This window comes from Malaya genurostris, chromosome 3 (genome assembly GCF_030247185.1).
Source record: "Malaya genurostris strain Urasoe2022 chromosome 3, Malgen_1.1, whole genome shotgun sequence".
In the NCBI taxonomy this organism is placed as follows: Eukaryota; Metazoa; Arthropoda; class Insecta; order Diptera; family Culicidae; genus Malaya; species Malaya genurostris.
In genome coordinates, this window is record NC_080572.1 from 184156831 (window position 1) to 184169065 (window position 12235).

The 12235-nt window shown below is 37.9% G+C and overlaps 1 long non-coding RNA gene across 1 annotated transcript; it reads right to left on the reverse strand.

The window, feature by feature from the left end:
- Positions 1-4986: 4986 nt before the first annotated feature.
- On the reverse strand, positions 4987-5574 carry LOC131437521 (uncharacterized). The gene is made up of 2 exons (XR_009230769.1): positions 5522-5574; positions 4987-5432 (listed from the first exon to the last, which is right to left on the reverse strand). It is a non-coding gene; the product is annotated as an uncharacterized LOC131437521 (long non-coding RNA).
- Positions 5575-12235: the final 6661 nt, after the last annotated feature.

Here is a 12235-nt window from a genome sequence, read left to right on the forward strand (position 1 = left end):
TCAATTAAAAACAAAATATTGCATGAAGGTAGAGGGTATTTTACGCGCGTTTAACCAAAGGGTAACATACGATCCGGACTGTTCTGCCGAAGAAACAGATCCTGAACCGCGAGAAACGTCCAACAAACGCGAAATCGTAACGGATACTGATCGGAAGGTCAGTAAGTCAAACAAGTATGATAAACGCAGCACGGGTGCGATTCCAAAGGAAAACATAAAATCGTCGGAAATACCCGAGGTACCGTTTTCAAAACTTAGTATAGGGAATAAAACCGAGTCTAAAGATTCAAAACAATCTCGAGAACTCCTTCGTTCATCCAGTCGTAATCAACGACTTGATAGTTGGCAAAGACGAAGTAGAAAACGATCTGACACATCATCGGTAGAACGTTCCAGAGGTAGAAGAGAACACACACGTGGGTCAAAGTACCAAAGCGAGGGGGAAGAAACTACTTCTAGTTATAAAGAAATGGGAAAAAACCGTCGAAGAAAGCAAAGTAGAGAGCGTAGTAATTACCGTTATCGGTATACGGTATCTTCGTCGGGTGAAAGTAGTGATCGAAGTACAAATCGAAGACATGGTCGAAATGGAAGAAAACCATTCAGGTCCAGCAGAGACAGATCGCGAGATGAAGGGCGAAGATACTACCGTAGCAGGCACAGGTCGTCGTCATCGGAAGAGTACGGAAGAACTCGCCGCGAACGGAATAGAAACGGGCGTTCGAAAGTCGAAAATTGGGACACATATTTCTCGGGCGATAATCGGTCTATGCAAATAGAAGATTTTTTGAATCGCGTCAAAAAATTGGCCAAGCACGAGAGGGTCGACGAGCACGAACTTTTGGATAAAATCCACTATAAATTAAAGGGGGAAGCAAGCGATTGGTGGTTCACGCGAGAACACGTCTGTACGTCTTGGCGGAGATTCGAAAGTGAAATTCGGTTTAGATTCGGTAACCCTAACCGCGACCGTGGAATTCGTAGTCAATTGAGAGAATTGAAACAGAAGAAAGGAGAAACGTTTGTTGCATTTGTGACTGAGATTGAAAAACTCAACCAATGCTTAAAGAAACCACACTCTTCACGAACAATTTTTGAAATAGTGTGGGAAAATATGCGCCCTCACTATCGCTCGAAACTAGCTACAATCAACGTATATGATTTAGATCATTTATTGGATCTCAATCATAGAATAGATGCAAATGATCCTAACTTATACCGATCAAGCTACAACGCTAGAAATGAGGTTCACGCTTTAAGTGTTGAAACCTGCTCCGATGATGAGTATTCATCATCAGAGGAAATTTCTGTAAATGTTATACAGCGAAAGCCTAGAGAAAATAGGGAAACATATAAACCAAGTACATCACAGATTACAAAAATCTCTGAAACCGTAGTATCCAAATGTTGGAATTGCCAAAAACCTGGACATATTTGGCGTGCATGTTCAGAGCCCAAAAAAGTTTTTTGCTATGCGTGCGGAAACCTTGGGAGAACTACAAGAACGTGCGAGCGCAACCATCCAGCACCTAAACAACAGCAACCGTTAAACTGAAAGCGGGGTGTTTAAAAGGGAACCATAGCATCTCGCAACCGATTACGGTTCCAAACGAAACGACTCCATCACAAACTAATATTACACAAGAAACGTTGATGATTAGAGTCAACCCAAATTTATGTCCAAAAATTCGCGTCTCAGTTCTAGGAACAGAGATAATCGCCTTGTTAGACTCAGGGGCCAGTATAAGCGTACTGAATTCAACGAAACTGTTGGAAATTCACGGGTTTAAATTATTTAAAGCTAATGTGACAATCAATACAGCCGATAACACGGAACATACATGTGTTGGCTACGCCAATATTCCATATTTATTCGCGGGAATAACCAAAATTATCCCAACTATAATTGTACCAAAACTTTCAAAACCTCTTATTTTGGGAATGGATTTCTGGAACGCATTTCAAATACGTCCAGTTATGACCGAAAATAACGTACAAATAGATCTGGGAAGTATAGACTGTGCAAGACAGCCATTGATAAGCCATCTTTCGACAGAACATTGGATAGAACAAGGATTTGTAGAAAAAGAGATACATTTTGAAATAAGTTCACTGGACCTCACGGAACAGGAACAGAAACTTTGGCATCCATCTCAGCCAGAAGAGGATGATTCACTCGACGTACCGTCTTTAGAACTTCCCAGCAATCCAGAAGAAATAATCGAGACTATTGAAACAGAACACGAACTTACTGAGGTACAAAAAAGGCAACTTAAAGACACGATCAAGTTATTTCCACTGACTAGTGAATCAAAATTAGGAAGAACGACTTTAATTGAACACGAAATTGAAGTTAGTGACGGAGGAAAAATGAGAGATTTGCCGATGTACCGATATTCACCGCGTATATGGGAGAAAATTGAAGAGGAATTAAAGCGTTATGAACAACTCGATGTCATCGAAGAATGCACGAGTGAGTTCGCTAGCCCTTTGGTTCCAGTAATGAAACCAAGTGGGAAAATTAGAGTTTGTTTAGACTCTCGAAGAATAAATTCCATTACGAAAAAAGACGCTTATCCCATGCGAAACATGAATGAAATTTTTCATAGGCTGCAAAAAGCTAAATACTTTAGCATAATTGACCTAAAGGATGCGTATTTTCAAATACCATTGAAGGAAAGTTCAAGAAATCTCACAGCGTTTCGAACTCCTAAAGGACTATTTCGATTCAAAGTAGTCCCATTTGGACTCAAAAATGCTCCGTTTACTATGAACAGATTAATGAATAAAGCAATAGGATTCGATTTGGAACCCTATGTGTTCATCTACCTAGATGACATAGTGGTGGCCACGGAAACGCTAGAGGAGCATTTTCGTCTGCTTCAAGAAGTTGCTAAGCGGTTGCAAAAGGCTTGTTTAACAATTTCGGTTGAAAAAAGTCGCTTTTGTAGGAAAAAAATTCGGTATTTAGGTTACTTGTTAACTGAAAATGGGCTTGCCATAGATAGCAGTAAATTGGAACCAATACTAAACTACTCTCGTCCAAAAACGATTCGTGATGTGAGACGACTGATGGGTATAATGGGTTTCTACCAAAAATTTATAAAAAATTATAGCCACGTTACAGCTCCAATAACAGATCTTTTGAAAAAAACAAAAAAATTCAAGTGGACTGAAGAGGCCGATAATGCCCTCAGCGAACTAAAATCTGTGCTAACATCTTCACCGGTGCTGGCAAACCCACGTTACGATCAACCTTTTATAATCGAAACCGATGCATCCCAGCTTGCAGTAGGGGCAGCACTGTTACAAGAATTTCCAGAAGGAAAAAGAATTATCGGGTATTTCAGCAAGAAATTATCAAGTACTCAGCGCAAATATGCAGCAACCGAGAAAGAATGCCTTGCAGTTCTTCTCGCGATCGAAAATTTCAGGCACTATATAGAAGGGACCACCTTCACGGTAATCACGGATGCCAAAAGCATAACGTGGTTATTTTCAATTACAGCAGCCAACGGAAATTCTCGTTTACTCCGTTGGGCGTTGAAACTCCAATCCTATGATTTTGTCATACAGTATAGGAGAGGGAAAGATAATATTCTTGCAGACTGTTTATCTCGAATAGAAACTATTCAAATAGTTGACGAAGATTATACTGATCTATGCAATAAAATAACAAAATTTGCAGATAAATATAAAGACTTTAAGGTCATCGGAGGAAAGATCTATAAACATGTTCCGGATATGGCGAAAATTCAAGATAAACGATTTTGCTGGAAGTACTATCCACCGTTAAACGAAAGAGTACAATTAATTAAAGCTGATCATGAACCAGCCCACCTAGGATATGAAAAAACAATTGCGAAATTGAAACAGAAAGTTTATTGGCCAAAAATGGCCCAAGATACGAAATTTTTTTGCCAATCTTGTTTACCATGCAAAATATCAAAAAATAATAACATCAATGCAACTCCACCTATGGGCTCTCAAAAGAAGCATTGCGACCATCCCTGGCAATTTATAACCCTTGATTATTTAGGCCCTTTTCCAGCATCTGGAAAGGCAAGAAGTACATGCCTACTTGTAGTGACGGATGTATTCACGAAGTTCATCCTAGCACAACCGTTTAGGCAAGCAACTGCTAGTTCCTTGGTCCAATTTTTGGAACAATCCATATTTTTATTATTTGGAGCACCAGAAATAGTGCTAACGGATAATGGTAGCCAATTTACATCTAAAATATTTGGAGACCTCCTATCAACCTATGGAATAACGCATTGGCTAACCCCATCTTATCACCCACAAGTGAATAACTCTGAAAGGGTAAATAGAGTTATTACCACCGCAATTAGGGCAACCATAAAAAATAATCATAAAACATGGGCAGACAATATCCAAAACATTGCATGTGCAATAAGGAATTCTATCCATGATTCTACCAAACATACTCCCTATTTTCTTACATTCGGACGAAATATGATATCAAATGGACGAGAATATAAAACAATAGAAAGCATGAATAATTCAAAACAAGAGCATGGCCTTTCAGAAGAAGATAAAGAAAATCTCTACGACCAAGTAAAGAAAAATTTAAAGGAAGCATATGAGAAACAGGCGAAGTACTACAACCTGAGATCTAACGCGAAAGCACCGAAATATCAGCTTGGGGAAAAAGTACTCAAGAAAAGCACCTTTCTGTCTGATAAAGGGAAAGACTTTTGCGCCAAACTGGCACCAAAATTTACAGAGGCCAAAGTAAAAACTGTTCTAGGTGACAGTTATGAACTGGAGGATTTATCGGGAAAGCCAATCGGCATTTTCCACGCCTCATTTTTAAAGAAATTCTAGTCGAGGAGGATTAAAAGCTATGAACCTTCTTCGGAGTGACAAATTTTAAAATTAAAAACAGGTTAAAAAAACGAATTCAAGGAAAAGAATGCGGAACAGATCAACCTAAGAAACTAGACAAGAGAAACGAGTAATAACTTAAATATCGCTGCAAATTTACTACCTACTCCTGGTTAAGCCTCCTAACGAGTTAGTTTACAAGCGAGATTTTAGTTCCTACCGTTACAAACTATAGCTACTTAATCTAGGTTAATAATAGTTAGTCCTATATATATATATAAATAAAAACGTAGATCCGGGCTATTCTACGTAAAATCTTGCAGCTGTCTTTTCCAATAGCTCACCTAAAAAAAATTACAAATAAACGAAATTAAAAATAAATACATATATGATCACCTGAAACAAAAAAACAAAAATGATTAGTAATTGTTAATATTTTAGAACACAGAGTACTCTCCGTGAAAGCTGCAGCACCCGCAGCACCAAAATAAAACATTGTATGCTCAACTGTCAGCATACGACAAAGATGGCAACCGTCATCCGCTGGATTCCTAATTTGCTTTAGTCCTCAGTAGATTAGAGTCCTGAAATAAAGAATTTATCAGTGAAAAATATATTTAATAAAATACGTATAACGGTTTGATAATATTAGGAAAGAGTTCAATTAAATTACCTTGCACTTCCGAACGAATTTTTCCGTACGACGTTCACAACACTATCCATTTTGATAACTTAGAAGTAAACAAGCTTTCGTATAACTGTCAGAATCGCCAGTGTTGCCATTTATGCAGTAATATTTATGGTGTAATTTAATATATGCTATAAATTATAGTACAGGTGCTTACGAAATATTTCAAATAGAATAATTTTGAGAATGTAAAACACATGTTATTGTAATTTATAAATTACGTCTCCGTTTTCGTTAAAGTGCTGAAAATCAATGAATGAGTCAGTAAGAATATTGATGTGATTGATTCGAGGCAAAATTTTTCAAATTTCTTGCAACGTTCAGTAGTTGGTCAGATAATTTCTGATATAATGCAAACGCTGCAAAAATCTGGGTTACGTTCCGTTAATTTTGTACGTCTTCAGAAATATTGGATTATAGTTGGTAAACACTCCAATTATTTACTACAAAATATTAACCTGCATAAATGGCTTACACAAATAATGTTTATACGGGTACGAGAACTTTAGTTTTCATTACTAAAATTTTTAATGTTGAGTAAGGTTAGGGTTATGAAAATTTGATCAATTTTCCATTGATCAAATTTTCATAAACTTGAGTGGAGTGATGTAACATATTTTACAATTTTGCGGTAAAAATGGAATTTAGCAAAATTCGGTAATCGAAAATTGATTAATTTTACTCATTCGTATTATGAAATGTTTCATAACAAATGTGTCATAGCTACAGCAGCTATAAATTATCATATTGCTATAAAAATGGAATTTAGAAAAATTAGTAATCGAAAATTGATTAGTTTAACTCATTCGTATTATAAAATGTTTTACAACGAATGTGTCCTAGCTACAGCAGCTATAAATTACCACGTTGCTATAAAAATGGAATATCTACATGAAAAAAGTTTATGTAATTATGTTGCTAGTGAGTCTAATCGCTTCCAGATGTCGGTAGTATGAAATTCGAGGGGTTGACTAAAGTAGGGCAAATATTTTCGCCATACCAAATAAATTTGCCGCCTTAGCATGGGCGCTGCCATGTTACAAATAACCCGCTAAATCGTCACAAAAGATCCGAGGTTTCTTGGATGAAAAGAAATTCACACTCGTCCATTTCGCAGACGTATCGGCTGGAGAACAGAAGTTCACCAAAAGTGTATAGTGGTTTTTCTGAAATTATATTTGCTTGAGTTTTAGCTAATTGTAGTTAGAGGTAATATTAAATTTGAAAAAAAGAGTGTGTAAGTTTTAGTTTAGTAATTTTTTTTTTTTCTGTTAGATTTTTTAAATTTCCGGTTTATAATACCGTAATTGAAAAACAAGTGAATTCTGTTCAAGTGTGCATAGAACTTATAAGTAAAAAGGGTAAATGATAAAAATATATTTATTTCGCGAATCCTAAATTAATTACGTTCATGTTGGACAGCAGCGCTCGTCCAACGGGCGTTTTTGTACGGGCTGAAATCGTTCGTCGGAGTGACGCCGTTCGGAAGGAATGTTGTATGCGTGTAGTGATTAGAGCTCGAGTGTCGTTCAAGGCCCGCCGCCAAGGCAGTCAAACGGAGTTTAGTGGGTTTACGTTTGCAAAGTTTTCACGGCGATAACCAAATATCGCGCGTATTCAGGCCGTTTCGTTACATTCTGTGGCCGTTTCCAAGAGCTGGCGATCGAGATACGTGGTCAATTGCGTACCGATTTGCTAAATCCAAAGTAGAGGTTTCATTTCATCGTGGCAAGGATCGATGCGGAATCTTAGTACGTGAGGTCCTTCTAGGGTACGTTGGCCACTACTGCGGATACTCCCGGGTCTGCACGGCTTCCTAGCGTTGCAGAAGCTCTTGTCGAGAAAAATCGGAAGTCTTCCGTCCAGCCGAACCACACTCCGCACCTTTAGTTCGGCCATACGCACATGAGTCGCCATCACTGGTCACGCCATCTTTACCCGCCAGCCGGCATCGCCGACCCCTAGAGTCGGCTTTGGAGCTGTTTCCGTCGCCATCGTTGCTGCTAAAAACCTGCGCAGGTATGTCACCAAGTTTCATGGCCATGTAAACGTTTTCTTGCCGTCGTATAAAACAATTGTCCTACCTGAACGTCCGTTTATAATATACCGAGTGGAATGAAAAATATAAGTTTAAAATTTACGTTTTCTAGTTTCCGTTGCCTTTGAGCAGAATCCTTTTGTAAGAACTCACTCTTACTTCCGTTGGTTTTTCTCCACTTTGGTATTTTGTTCTCGAGTCGATTATTTGTTGCAGGTACCGGAAAAGTGTGAACGATTGGTTATTGTGACAAGGTGGTATTTTGGCGAATTTGAATTTAGAAGTTTTTCTAGTTTTGTTAAACGTAACTTAGTAACCGTTCGAGCTAATTCCCCTGAGGAATCTCATGCTAAAACAACATAGTCGGGCAACTAAACGCGACTGGTGATCTCTCGGTATCCGCGAGAGTGGCGCAAAAATCACCAAGTTTTATACTGCATTTTGGAATAGAGGTAACGGTTACAACGTTCCTTAGCACGAAAAACATTTGACTTCGAAGTACCCACTTTTTTGGCCACATCCCGAACTGAAACCTCCTTCTTTTGCTCGAACGCCTTCAGTATACGTTTATCCAACCGAGGGTTAGCAGGACCTTTTTTTCGACCCGTTCTCGGTTTATCCTCAAAGGTGTTATCTTCAACGAACTTCCTGATTGCATTTCGCACGGCTTTTTCACTTACTCCTTCCATTTTTGCTATCTTTCTCAGTGACAGTCCGCGTTCTGTGCACCATTTGTACACACGCATTTCGAAACAAACTAATGAAAACGAATAAACAACTGCACAAGTGGTTAGAGAAGAGTGTAAACAACAGGACGCAGCCATAATGATTGACAGATTCTGAACCATTGCGAAATGGCAGTGGTTTTTGGTTGCGTCCATACTTTCTGGGACAGTCTTTATGCCTATCCATTCGCACTTGCTCACTATCCACAATCAAGACAAGGAAAACAATGAAACAGGTAAACTACTTGGCATTACAAACTGAGCAAAGAAAACCTTCAAGTGACTAGGTACGGTACGGAACCTCGGCAACGAAAGGAAAATGAATGAAAAGGGATATGCTGACGGCCATAAATTTCATTATCATCCAAAAATGAAGTTTTACCTCACTAACTAGCAGTGCTAAATAAAATATGCTGCGTGGAAAGGCACATTTTAAATATTCGCGTCATTAAACGTCTACATCCAATAAGGCAAAGCTAACCAACTCTAAGCGATCGATATATTCGTACTAATTTTTGATATTTTCCGATGCTAGACGAAGTTTAAATCAATCCCCTTGAACGCGAAGGTTTGTTCGGTGCGAACGGCACATATTGCAAATTTGCCAGTCTGCAATAATCGAAGTTGGACTGATTCTAGCACGTTTTCTTTGATGAGAAGGACTAGCTACCAATACTGGATATAGTTTTAAACAATTTTACGTGAATCTCGTTTGCAAAGGCATACAATTTTACCTGTGTGATCATTCTTGACGTATAACGATGATGATCTCAGATTACAGCCATAAAACAAATGGTGTAAAACTGTAGATCACAACGTCCTGTGTTATCTGACGTACAAAAAGAAATGATACGACTCCTCATTATATCTTTCATACATGTTATTCAATCATTTACACTTGTCTAGTTTAACTGGGATATTTATATGCCACTTACTTCATCAGAACTGTTGTTCGAAACTGAGAAAGGCAAACACTTGTCAAAAGTTCCTGATCGACGTTTCCAAAGTAACTATTGTTCATCTTCAGGGCGTAGTGAAAGTGTTCGCGTGTAGTGAAAACGTTCACGTGTAGAAAAAGTCATGAAAGCGTTCTATTGACGATATAAAAAAACTTTCAAGTTGAAACTACAAGCTTTCAATTTATATTGGAAACTTTCAAGAAGTAACAGTAATGGCTCCGAAATAATCAAAAGAAAAAGTAAACAAAGAGAGGCTCTCATTTGCAGTTAGGCCCTTTTGTCGTGGGACTGTCAAAATTTTCTTTAACCTAATTTTTCCTGGAAATGTTATGATTACAGAAACTAACCAAATTTCCCTCGTAACAAGATAAGTTTGGGAAAAACGTGCGATTTCATACGTGACCATCCTAGCGACACGTTCGACCACATTGCAGGCTTACAATGATTGACCTCTTTATGCACTGATAGCTGACTGATAAGAATTCAAACATTTACTCTCTCTAATGTCAGCTCACACAGTAAAACAACCGATAATAGATCACCTGATTGTTTAAAGTCCCTGTTGTCAGCTTGTTCATCATCAAAAGTAATACGCATAACGATATTTTTTTGTTATAAAATTGCAACCTAGAGTTTCACTTGTCAAAATAGCGATATTTTATCAGTTTGGATCCCCGTCATTGGACCATTAGTCATTGAACAGCATTACTTATGTGACGAATCGATCATAATATCAATAACCAAGCGCAAATAGGTCTAAAGTCCGTACCGAACCATCATACGTGAGTAGTTCCGCGGATTCAACGCAGAACGTTCCGGTTATTTCATTTTAAAAAATTCCAAAACAGTTTGTTATCGATATTTCATCGTCTAATCAATCAGAACGGAGGCTCGTTACATGGGTCTCATAGGCAGCTTGAATGGCAATGTCAAGCCTTTTTTTCTCGCATCCAGATTATATATATTTCATCATACCAGGCTAATTAGACTACGTTGCCAGTCTTTTGTTAGAAAAGAAGTTTACATGATTACCAGTCGATACTGGCCGGATGCAGGTATTTTTACGGACGAATGTTTTGTTAAAGTATTCTGCTTTTTCGTGCATTTAGCTCATCTTTGACAACTGCCGGTGGTTCGTTTTGTTTTGCAACAGAAAATTTAAAAAAAGTTATTGTTACAGAACTAAGCTGCCCATACTTGCATATCAGTCCCATATTGAAAATCAGCAAGTCGAGAAAAAGACAATTAAAATTTTATTTTAGATTTTTTTGATTTCTTGTGCTACCTAATGCTAAATCATGATATTATTACATGAAATATCGATAATACACATTTTCTTTTCCAATATTGCAACAAATGAAATTATTGAAATTTGTACTAAATGGGACTGACATGCGGGTACTTTGCATATGGGACAGACATGAGCTGATATTTTTTTCACATTGTACTGAACAAACACTCAACTTTGATTGCAATTTCTGAGAGTATATTGAGGATAGATTGCATTCCTCAAGCTAACTCAATATTGGCGAAAATCGATATGGGACTGATATGCGAGTATGGGCAGTAAGGTTGTGAACCATTTCGCGGTTAATTTTAACTTTTGGTTGAAATCTGACACTTGAGCGGTTAATTTGATGTTGTCAAAAATAACCCTGCTCGAAAGCAGAGATGCCATTTATACAGATTTACCTGTATTATACAGATTTTTACAGCAAACTTATCGCTATCCCCCATGGGGCTGATCCTTGTGGTTTTTTGTTGATTTTTTACCCTTAATTGGTCAGATCTCAACTAACCAAACGTTCGGATAAAAGGGACTGATTTTGCTTAAGCAGCTCTCAAAGTTAATCAATAGCATTCTAAGCAGCCCATTTTTTAAGTAATTATCCACACTTGAAAGTTCGCGCGACGCAGCGGAACGAACTTCTAAGCTGCTTCTAGAATACATTGTTCAGCTTCTATGCAGCGAAAAAGTTCACGCGGAACTTGTTCTGTACTTTCAAGTTGCTAAAAGTACCACGTGCACTCTTAAGCAGCTAGAAAATTTACGCGGAACTTGATCTGTACTTTCAAGTTCTCAAAAGTTCCGTGTGTACTTTTAAGCAGCAAGAAAGTGGACTTTTTAAGTAATTGTGGAACTTTTGGTTGCTTGGGATGCGACTTGCTTTTCACCTTTTTATAGCTTTTTCTCCATCAGTCCATGTCATGTCTTTGCTCTATCGACGGTATTTTCAGAAATTCCCTACACTCTCGTAATCTTCGATGTTATCTATTCCAGAGAAGACAATCTGCACGCACTGATTACGGCATTAACGAACTTTTTTCCAGTATGTGTCGTCTATTTAATCGATGCTCCCACGTGTTTGTATTTCACCAGTCACGTAGTGCTGTGAAAATATTGTATCTAAATCTAGTTTTAGTTCTAGTTATAGAAAAAGTTTTAATTAGTAGTGTCATTTGTCCATATGTATCCGTAGGAGTATAAAAATCTGTTGATATAAAAAATGAGGACGTTTTACGCCTGATGGAGAGCAAGATTATAAGAATTCGGCATCATTGGGCTTTTCCCTGATTCTAAATGTGTACATGAACATTTTTGAAGCGATGCCCTCTCAATATTTAGGCGAAAATGAACGTCAATAATTTAACAACCACTATACCACTAACCAATCGGTACGGTACGATTGGTTAGTGGTATACTGGTACTAATGACACTAAAAAAATAGACAACATTCAGATATAGTTGCGTTGAACAACTAACGCAACCAAAAACCAAATTAGCATCGACTAAGCTAACAACTGCTAACTGTATTCACAACTACAACTGATCGGCTCTCATGTGTCACCGGCTTATCAAATCAGCTATACAAATCCAGTGATTTCACTTCTAATTTAGCTCAATTTGTGAATTTGTCAAAAGATTCCCCCACGATTGCGACACTTTTCCCAGGGTTTGCATCACAGGTGAAATCAT